The sequence below is a fragment of the Macaca thibetana genome, chromosome 5 (assembly GCF_024542745.1).
Source record: "Macaca thibetana thibetana isolate TM-01 chromosome 5, ASM2454274v1, whole genome shotgun sequence".
Lineage (NCBI taxonomy): Eukaryota > Metazoa > Chordata > Mammalia > Primates > Cercopithecidae > Macaca > Macaca thibetana.
This window is the reverse complement of record NC_065582.1, coordinates 119630411-119639982: the sequence shown is the minus strand read 5'-3', so window position 1 is coordinate 119639982 and position 9572 is coordinate 119630411. Positions and strand designations below refer to the sequence as shown.

The window sequence follows — 9572 nt, the reverse complement described above, 5'->3', positions numbered from 1 at the left end:
ATGTGCAGGTTTGTTACATATGTATACTTGTGCCATGTTGCTGTGCTGCACCCATCAACTCGTCAGCACCCATCAACTCGTCATTTACATCAGGTATAACTCCCAATGCAATCCCTCCCCCTACCCCCTCCCCATGATAGGCCCCGGTGTGTGATGTTCCCCTTCCCGAGTCCAAGTGATCTCATTGTTCAGTTCCCACCTATGAGTGAGAACATGCGGTGTTTGGTTTTCTGTTCTTGTGATAATTTGCTAAGAATGATGGTTTCCAGCTGCATCCATGTCCCTACAAAGGACACAAACTCATCCTTTTTGATGGCTGCATAGTATTCTATGGTCTATATGTGCCACATTTTCTTAATCCAGTCTGTCACTGATGGACATTTGGGTTGATTCCAAGTCTTTGCTATTGTGAATAGTGCTGCACAATAAACATACGTGTGCATGTGTCTTTATAGCAGCATGATTTACAATCCTTTGGGTATATACCCAGTAATGGGATGGCTGGGTCATATGGTACATCCAGTTCTAGATCCTTGAGGAATCGCCATACTGTTTTCCATAATGGTTGAACTAGTTTACAATCCCACCAACAGTGTAAAAGTGTTCCTATTTCTCCACATCCTCTCCAGCACCTGTTGTTTCCTGACTTTTTAGTGATCGCCATTCTAACTGGTGTGAGATGGTATCTCATTGTGGTTTTGATTTGCATTTCTCTGATGGTCAGTGATGATGAGCATTTTTTCATGTGTCTGTTGGCTGTATGAATGTCTTCTTTTGAGAAATGTCTGTTCATATCCTTTGCCCACTTTTTGATGGGGTTGTTTGTTTTTTTCTTGTAAATTTGTTTGAGTTCTTTGTAGGTTCTGGATATTAGCCCTTTGTCAGATAAGTAGATTGCAAAAATTTTCTCCGATTCTGTAGGTTGCCTGTTCACTGTGATGGTAGTTTCTTTTGCTGTGCAGAAGCTCTTTAGTTTAATGAGATCCCATTTGTCAATTTTGGCTTTTGCTGCCGTTGCTTTTGGTGTTTTAGACATGAAGTATTTGCCCATGCCTATGTCCTGGGTATTTTCTCTAGGGTTTTCCTCTAGGGTTTTTATGGTATTAGGTCTAACATTTAAATCTCTAATCCATCTTGAATTAATTTTCATATATGGAGTAAGGAAAGGATCCAGTTTCAGCTTTCTACTTATCGCTAGCCAATTTTCCCAGCACCATTTATTAAATAGGGAATCCTTTCCCCATTTCTTGTTTCTCTCAGGTTTGTCAAAGATCAGATGGCTGTAGATGTGTGGTATTATTTCTGAGGACTCTGTTCTGTTCCATTGGTCTATACCTCTGTTTTGGTACCAGTACCATGCTGTTTTGGTTACTGTAGCCTTGTAGTACAGTTTGAAGTCAGGTAGCGTGATGCCTCCAGCTTTGTTCTTTTGACTTAGGATTGTCTTGGAGATGCGGGGTCTTTTTTGGTTCCATACGAACTTTAAAGCAGTTTTTTCCAATTCTGTGAAGAAACTCATTGGTAGCTTGATGGGGATGAATCTATAAATTACCTTGGGCAGTATGGCCATTTTCACGATATTGATTCTTCCTATCCATGAGCATGGTATGTTCTTCCATTTGTTTGTGTCCTCTTCTATTTCACTGAGCAGTGGTTTGTAGTTCTCCTTGAAGAGGTCCTTTACATCCCTTGTAAGTTGGATTCCTAGGTATTTTATTCTCTTTGAAGCAATTGTGAATGGAAGTTCATTCATAATTTGGCTCTGTGTTTGTCTGTTACTGGTGTATAAGAATGCTTGTGATTTTTGCACATTAATTTTATATCCTGAGACTTTGCTGAAGTTGCTTATCACCTTAAGGAGATTTTGGGCTGAGACAATGGGATTTTCTAAATATACAATCATGTCATCTGCAAAGAGGGACAATTTGACTTGTTCTTTTCCTAACTGAATACCCTTGATTTCTTTCTCTTGCCTGATTGCCCTAGCCAGAACTTCCAACACTATGTTGAATAGAAGTGGTGAGAGAGGGCATCCCTGTCTTGTGCCAGTTTTCAAAGGGAATTTTTCCAGTTTTTGCCCATTCAGTATGGTATTGGCTGTGGGTTTGTCATAAATAGCTCTTATTATTTTGAGGTACGTTCCATCAATACCGAATTTATTGAGCGTTTTTAGCATGAAGGGCTGTTGAATTTTGTCAAAAGTCTTTTCTGCATCAATTGAGATAATCATGTGGTTCTTGTCTTTGGTCCTGTTTATATGCTGGATTATGTTTATTGATTTGCGAATGTTGAACCAGCCTTGCATCCCAGGGATGAAGCCCACTTGATCATGGTGGATAAGCTTTTTGATGTGCTGCTGAATCCGGTTTGCCAGTATTTTATTGAGGATTTTTGCATCGATGTTCATCAGGGATATTGGTCTAAAATTCTCTTTTTTTGTTGTGTCTCTGCCAGGCTTTGGTATCAGGATGATGTTGGCTTCATAAAATGAGTTAGGGAGGATTCCCTCTTTTTCTATTGATTGGAATAGTTTCAGAAGGAATGGTACCAGCTCCTCCTTGTACCTCTGGTAGAATTCAGCTGTGAATCCATCTGGTCCTGGACTTTTTTTGGTTGGTAGTCTATTAATTATTGCCTCAATTTCAGAGCCTGCTATTGGTCTATTCAGGGATTCAACTTCTTCCTGGTGTAGTCTTGGAAGAGTGTAAGTGTCCAGGAAATTATCCATTTCTTCTAGATTTTCTAGTTTATTTGTGTAGAGGTGTTTATAGTATTCTCTGATTGTAGTTTATATTTCTGTGGGGTCGGTGGTGATATCCCCTTTACCATTTTTTATTGCGTCTATTTGATTCTTCTCTGTTTTCCTCTTTATTAGTCTTGCTAGCAGTCTGTCAATTTTGTTGATCTTTTCAAAAAACCAACTCCTGGATTCATTGATTTTTTGGAGGGTTTTTTGTGTCTCTATCTCCTTCAGTTCTGCTCTGATCTTAGTTATTTCTTGCCTTCTGCTAGCTTTTGAATGCGTTTGCTCTTGCTTCTCTAGTTCTTTTAATTGTGATGTTAGAGTGTCAATTTTAGATCTTTCCTGCTTTCTCTTGTGGGCATTTAGTGCTATAAATTTCCCTCTACACACTGCTTTAAATGTGTCCCAGAGATTCTGGTATGTTGTATCTTTGTTCTCATTGGTTTCAAAGAACATCTTTATTTCTGCCTTCATTTCGTTATGTACCCAGTAGTCATTCAGGAGCAGGTTGTTCAGTTTCCATGTAGTAGAGCGGTTTTGATTGAGTTTCTTAGTCCTGAGTTCCAGTTTGATTGCACTGTGGTCTGAGAGACAGTTTGTTATAATTTCTGTTCTTGTACATTTGCTGAGGAGTGCTTTACTTCCAATTATGTGGTCAATTTTGGAATAAGTGTGATGTGGTGCTGAGAAGAATGTATATTCTGTTGATTTGGGGTGGAGAGTTCTATAGATGTCTATTAGGTCTGCTTGCTGCAGAGATGAGTTCAATTCCTGGATATCCTTGTTAACTTTCTGTCTCGTTGATCTGTCTAATGTTGACAGTGGAGTGTTGAAGTCTCCCATTATTATTGTATGGGAGTCTAAGTCTCTTTGTAAGTCTCTAAGGACTTGCTTTATGAATCTGGGTGCTCCTGTATTGGGTGCATATATATTTAGGATAGTTAGCTCTTCTTGTTGAATTGATCCCTTTACCATTATGTAATGGCCTTCTTTGTCTCTTTTGATCTTTGATGGTTTAAAGTCTGTTTTATCAGAGACTAGTATTGCAACCCCTGCTATTTTTTGTTCTCCATTTGCTTGGTAAATCTTCCTCCATCCCTTTATTTTGAGCCTATGTATGTCTCTGCGTGTGAGATGGGTCTCCTGAATACAGCAGACTGATGGGTCTTGACTCTTTATCCAGTTTGCCAGTCTGTGTCTTTTAATTGGAGCATTTAGTCCATTTACATTTAAGGTTAATATTGTTATGTGTGAACTTGATCCTGCCATTATGATATTAACTGGTTATTTTGCTCGTTAGTTGATGCAGTTTCTTCCTAGCCTAAATGGTCTTTACATTTTGGCATGTTTTTGCAATGGCTGGTACCGGTTGTTCCTTTCCATGTTTAGTGCTTCTTTCAGGGTCTCTTGTAAGGCAGGCCTAGTGGTGACAAAATCTCTAAGCATTTGCTTATCTGTAAAGGATTTTATTTCTCCTTCACTTATGAAACTTAGTTTGGGTGGATATGAAATTCTGGGTTGAAAATTCTTTTCTTTAAGAATGTTGAATATTGGCCCCCACTCTCTTCTGGCTTGTAGAGTTTCTGCCGAGAGATCTGCTGTTAGTCTGATGGGCTTCCCTTTGTGGGTAACCCGACCTTTCTCTCTGGCTGCCCTTAAGATTTTTTCCTTCATTTCAACTTTGGTGAATCTGGCAATTATGTGTCTTGGAGTTGCTCTTCTCGAGGAGTATCTTTGTGGCATTCTCTGTATTTCCTGGATTTGAATGTTGGCCTGCCCTACTAGGTTGGGGAAGTTCTCCTGGATGATATCCTGAAGAGTGTTTTCCAACTTGGTTCCATCTTCCCCCTCACTTTCAGGCACCCCAATCAGACATAGATTTGGTCTTTTTTCATAATCCCATACTTCTTGCAGGCTTTGTTCATTTCTTTTTCTTCTTGTTTCTTTTGGTTTCTCTTCTGGCTTCATTTCGTTCATTTGATCCTCAATCCGTGATACTCTTTTTTCCAGTTGATCGAGTCAGTTACTGAAGCTTGTGCATTTATCACATATTTCTCGTGTCATGGTTTTCATCTCTTTCATTTTGTTTATGACCTTCTCTGCATTAATTACTCTAGCCATCAATTCTTCCACTTTTTTTTCAAGATTTTTAGTTTCTTTGCGCTGGGTACGTAATTCCTCCTTTAGCTCTGAGAAGTTTGATGGACTGAAGACTTCTTCTCTCATCTCGTCAAAGTCATTCTCCGTCCAGCTTTGATCCGTTGCTGGCGATGAGCTGCGCTCCTTTGCCGGGGGAGATGCGCTCTTATTTTTTGAATTTCCAGCTTTTCTGCCCTGCTTTTTCCCCATCTTTGTGGTTTTATCTGCCTCTGGTCTTTGGTGATGATGGTGACGCACTGATGGGGTTTTAGTGTAGGTGTCCTTCCTGTTTGATAGTTTTCCTTCTAACAGTCAGGACCCTCAGCTGTAGGTCTGTTGGAGTTTGCTTGAGGTCCACTCCAGACCCTGTTTGCCTGGGTGTCAGCAGCAGAGGCTGCAGAAGATAGAAAATTGCTGAACAGCGAGTGTACCTGTCTGATTCTTGCTTTGGAGGCTTCCTCTCAGTGGTATACTCCACCCTGTGAGGTGTGGGGTGTCAGACTGCCCCTAGTGGGGGATGTCTCCCAGTTAGGCTATCAGGGGTCAGGGACCCACTTGAGCAGGCAGTGTGTCCCTTCTCAGATCTCAACCTCCGTGTTGGGAGATCCACTGCTCTCTTCAAAGCTGTCAGACAGAGTCGTTTGTGTCTGCAGAGGTTTCTGCTGCTTTTGTTGTTGTTTACTGTGCCCTGTCCCCAGAGGTGGAGTCTACAGAGACAGGCAGGTTTCCTTGAGCTGCTGTGAACTCCACCCAGTTTGAGCCTCCCAGCAGCTTTGTTTACCTACTTAAGCCTCAGCAATGGCGGGCGCCCCTCCCCCAGCCTCGCTGCTTCCTTGCCGCGAGATCGCAGACTGCTGTGCTAGCAATGAGGGAGGCTCCATGGGCGTGGGATCCTCCCGGCCAGGTGTGGGATATAATCTCCTGGTGTGCCTGTTTGCTTAAAGCGCAGTATTGGGGTGGGAGTTACCCGATTTTCCAGGTGTTGTGTGTCTTAGTTCCCCTGGCTAGGAAAAGGGATTCCCTTCCCCCTTGCTCTTCCCAGGTGAGGCGATGCTTCGCCCTGCTTCAGCTCTCGCTGGTCGGGCTGCAGCAGCTGACCAGCACCGATCGTCCGGTACTCCCTAATGAGATGAACCCAATACCTCAGTTGAAAATGTAGAAATCACCGGTCTTCTGTGTCGCTCGCGCTGGGAGTTGGAGACCTGAGCTGTTCCTATTCAGCCATCTTGCTCTGCCCCTCCTCATTCATATTTTCATTACCTAATGTGACAATTTTATGTGCCAACTTCACTGGGCCCTGGGAAGCCCAGATATCTGATTAAACATTATTTCTGGTTATGTGTGAGAGTGTTTTTGGAAAGGATGAGCATTTGAATTGGTAGACTGAGTAAACCAGATGGCCATCCATAATGTGGATGGGTGTCATCCAATCCTTTGAGGGCCTAAATAGAATAAAAGAGCAGAGGAAGACTAGATTTGCTCTCTCTCTGCCTGACTCATGAGTGCATGAACTGGGACACTGGTCTTCTCTTACACTTGGTACTCAGTACCAGTTGGCCTTCAGGGTCAGCATGGACTCTACACCATGACCCTCCAGTTTTCAGGCCTTTGACCTACACTACTGGCTTTTCTGGGTTTCCAGCTTGTGTACAGTAGATCACGGGACTTCTCAGCTTCTATAATCGCATGAGCCATTACCTTATAATAAATATCTGTTTCTCTATCTATCTATCTATCTATCTATCTATCTATCTATCTATCAATCATCTATCTATCCCTATCATTGATCTATTTTCTATTGGCTCTGTTTCCCCAGCAAACCCTGACTAATACACCTAGTAAGAGAACTTATCATTACTTTGCCCACCACTCATTCCTGAAGAAGTATTACTTGGCTTTGTTCAAGGGGAATATCATATAGAAGGATTTAATGTCATATCAAATCATTGTATTTTCTTCTGAAACATAAATCTTATTTTGTTAAGGAGAAAGCCATATTCAAAGTGGAACAAGAAGTCAGTGTGGCTTGAATAGAATAAGTCATTGGGATTGGATTATATTAGGCATTCAGGCCATCATAAAGAGTTTGAAATTTCTTTGAATAAGCTGAGAAGAGAGAAGACATTGATAGGTCTTAAGTAAGAAAGTGAAATAATCTGATTAAAAATAATGTTCACTCTGGTTACTGTGCAGAAAATTGCCAGAAGTGAAGCAATAGTGGAATCTCGGAGAGGCAATAGGAGGTTCCTAGAAGAACCTAAAAGTTGTGAAGGTGGCTGTGTGGTAAGACATGGTAGATTGGGGTATCTTTAAAGGTGGAACTCTTAAGACTTACTGATGGATTAGATGTAGGGTGCAAAGGCAAGAGAATAAGGTTTTGAACGTGAGCCAAATAAATGGAAAAGGGTACTATTTTATTGTCCATAAACCTAGGCTAGGCCGGGCGTGGTGGCTCACACCTCTAATCCTAGCATTTTGGGAGGCCAAGAGGAGAGGATTGCCTGAGCTCAGGAGTTCAGTACCAACCTGGGCAACACAGTGAAACCCTGTCTCTACTTAAAAAAAAAAAAAAAAAAAAAAAAAAAAAAAATTAGCCAGATATGTCAGCGTGTGCCTGTAGTCCCAGCTACTTGGGAGGCTGAGGCAGGATAATTGCCTGAACCCAGGAGGTGGAGGTTGCAGTGAGCCGAGATCGTGCCACTGCACTCCAGCCTGGGCGACAGACATAAATCTGTCTCAAAATAAAGAAATAAATAAAGCTTCTTCTCCGAGAAAACACCAAATGTCGGATGGCGCCGGTGCAGCAGGGGGGCCCGGAGGCCCTGGTGGCCCTTGGATGGGGAACCGCAGTGGCTTCCGCGGAGGTTTCGGCAGTGGCATCCCGGGCCGGGATCGCGGCAGTGGACTGGGCCGGGGCCCAGGCTGAGGAGGTCGCAGAGGCAAGGCCGAGGATAAGGAGTGGATGCCCGTCACCAAGCTGGGCCGCTTGGTCAAGGACATGAAGATCAAGTCCCTGGAGGAAATCTACCTCTTCTCTCTGCCCATTAAGGAATCTGAGATCATTGACTTTTTCTTGGGGGCCTCTCTCAAAGACGAGGTTTTGAAGATTATGCCGGTGCAGAAGCAGACCCGTGCTGCCCAGCGCACCAGGTTCAAGGCGTTTGTTACTATTGGGGACTACAATGGCCCGTCGGGTGTTAAGTGCTCCAAGGAGGTGGTCACCGCCATCCTTGGGGCTATCATCCTGGCCAAATTCTCCATTGTCCCGGTGCGCAGAGGCTATTGGGGGAACAAGATCGGCAAGCCCCACACCCTTCCTTGCAAGGTGACAGGCAGCTGCGGCTCTGTGCTGGTGCACCTCATCCCTGCACCCAGGGGCACTGGCATCGTCTCAGCGCTTGTGCCCAAGAAGCTGCTCATGATGGCTGGTATTGATAACCGCTACACCTCAGCCCGGGGCTGCACTGCCACCCTGGGCAACTTCGCCAAGGCCACCTTTGATGCCATCTCTAAGACCTACAGCTACCTGACCCCTGACCTCTGGAAGGAGACTGTGTTTACCAAGTCTCCCTATCAGGAATTCACTGACCACCTTGTCAAGACCCACACCAGAGTCTCCGTGCAGCGGACCCAGGCTCCAGCCCTGGCTACAACATAGGATTTTTATACAAGAAAAATAAAGTGAATTAAGCCTGTTACAAAAAAAGAAAAGAAAAGAAATAAATAAATAAACCTAGGCTAAAAATTTAATTGACTTAAATTATTAAAATATACAAAATATAACATTTTTTACTTATTACTATTAATTTAAAAACCAAGTAGGTGTGTACAATGTGTAGTCAATTAATTATTCTGCATTGCCATTAAAAGTCTATCAATAGAACTTCATGATTAAAAGATGACTTGAGCTGTATAAAACTACCATTTTTTAAATAATACCTCGTTGATGATACAGTTAGGGCAGATTCCTGGGAAGATGGGTAATAGAACTTACTTAGATGACATTATCAACTCCATTTATATCCTCTACTGACTTTATACTACCCTTTCTGGGACTCTTACATAACCAGCTATGCTTCAAACAGGATCTTGCTAACCTTGTGTTATTCTTTCTCTGATTCAACCTAAGAAAGGGCAGCTTTCTATTGCATCTCAGTATTTCCTACCTGACACTGAGCATGACAAAAATTCAAACAAAATTAGAGACATTACAGTGTCCTCTCTCCCTCCCTGTATTCTTAGCTAGATCTTTTCTTCAAAGAACTAAAATAAAAAGGTGACATATCTCTGATGTTAAATAACAAATTCAGCTAAGTTCTGAATCCCTAAATTGGTTAATTTTCGTTTCTGTCCTCCAGTTTTACTTCTCAGTGAAAGAAAGACGACACAATATGTCTGGTACTATGTGTTCTCTTTTATGCTTTCCCCAGATAATGAACAGTAAGTGGCTCATCTGATTGTGATAAAGATGGTATACATTGCCTTGTAGTCTAAACATTGATGTGCAGAGCTGTAATCACATCTGACTGGTGGGCAGATCAGTTGTCTTTGTCTTCAATCTCTCTTGTTGTATTGCTGTGAAGTGCTGTCACAATGACTGATAGAGGGGTTGAAGCTGTAAATTCAGGAGAATGATTCAGTTATACAAGCAGAAAGGGTATCTTTCTTGTAGAGAAATCCTTATGCGTAA

The 9572-nt window shown here is 42.4% G+C and overlaps 1 pseudogene; it reads left to right on the top strand.

Moving 5' to 3' along the window:
* Positions 1-7664: 7664 nt before the first annotated feature.
* Positions 7665-8540, top strand: LOC126954526 (40S ribosomal protein S2-like; annotated as a pseudogene).
* The last annotated feature ends 1032 nt before the right edge of the window (positions 8541-9572 follow it).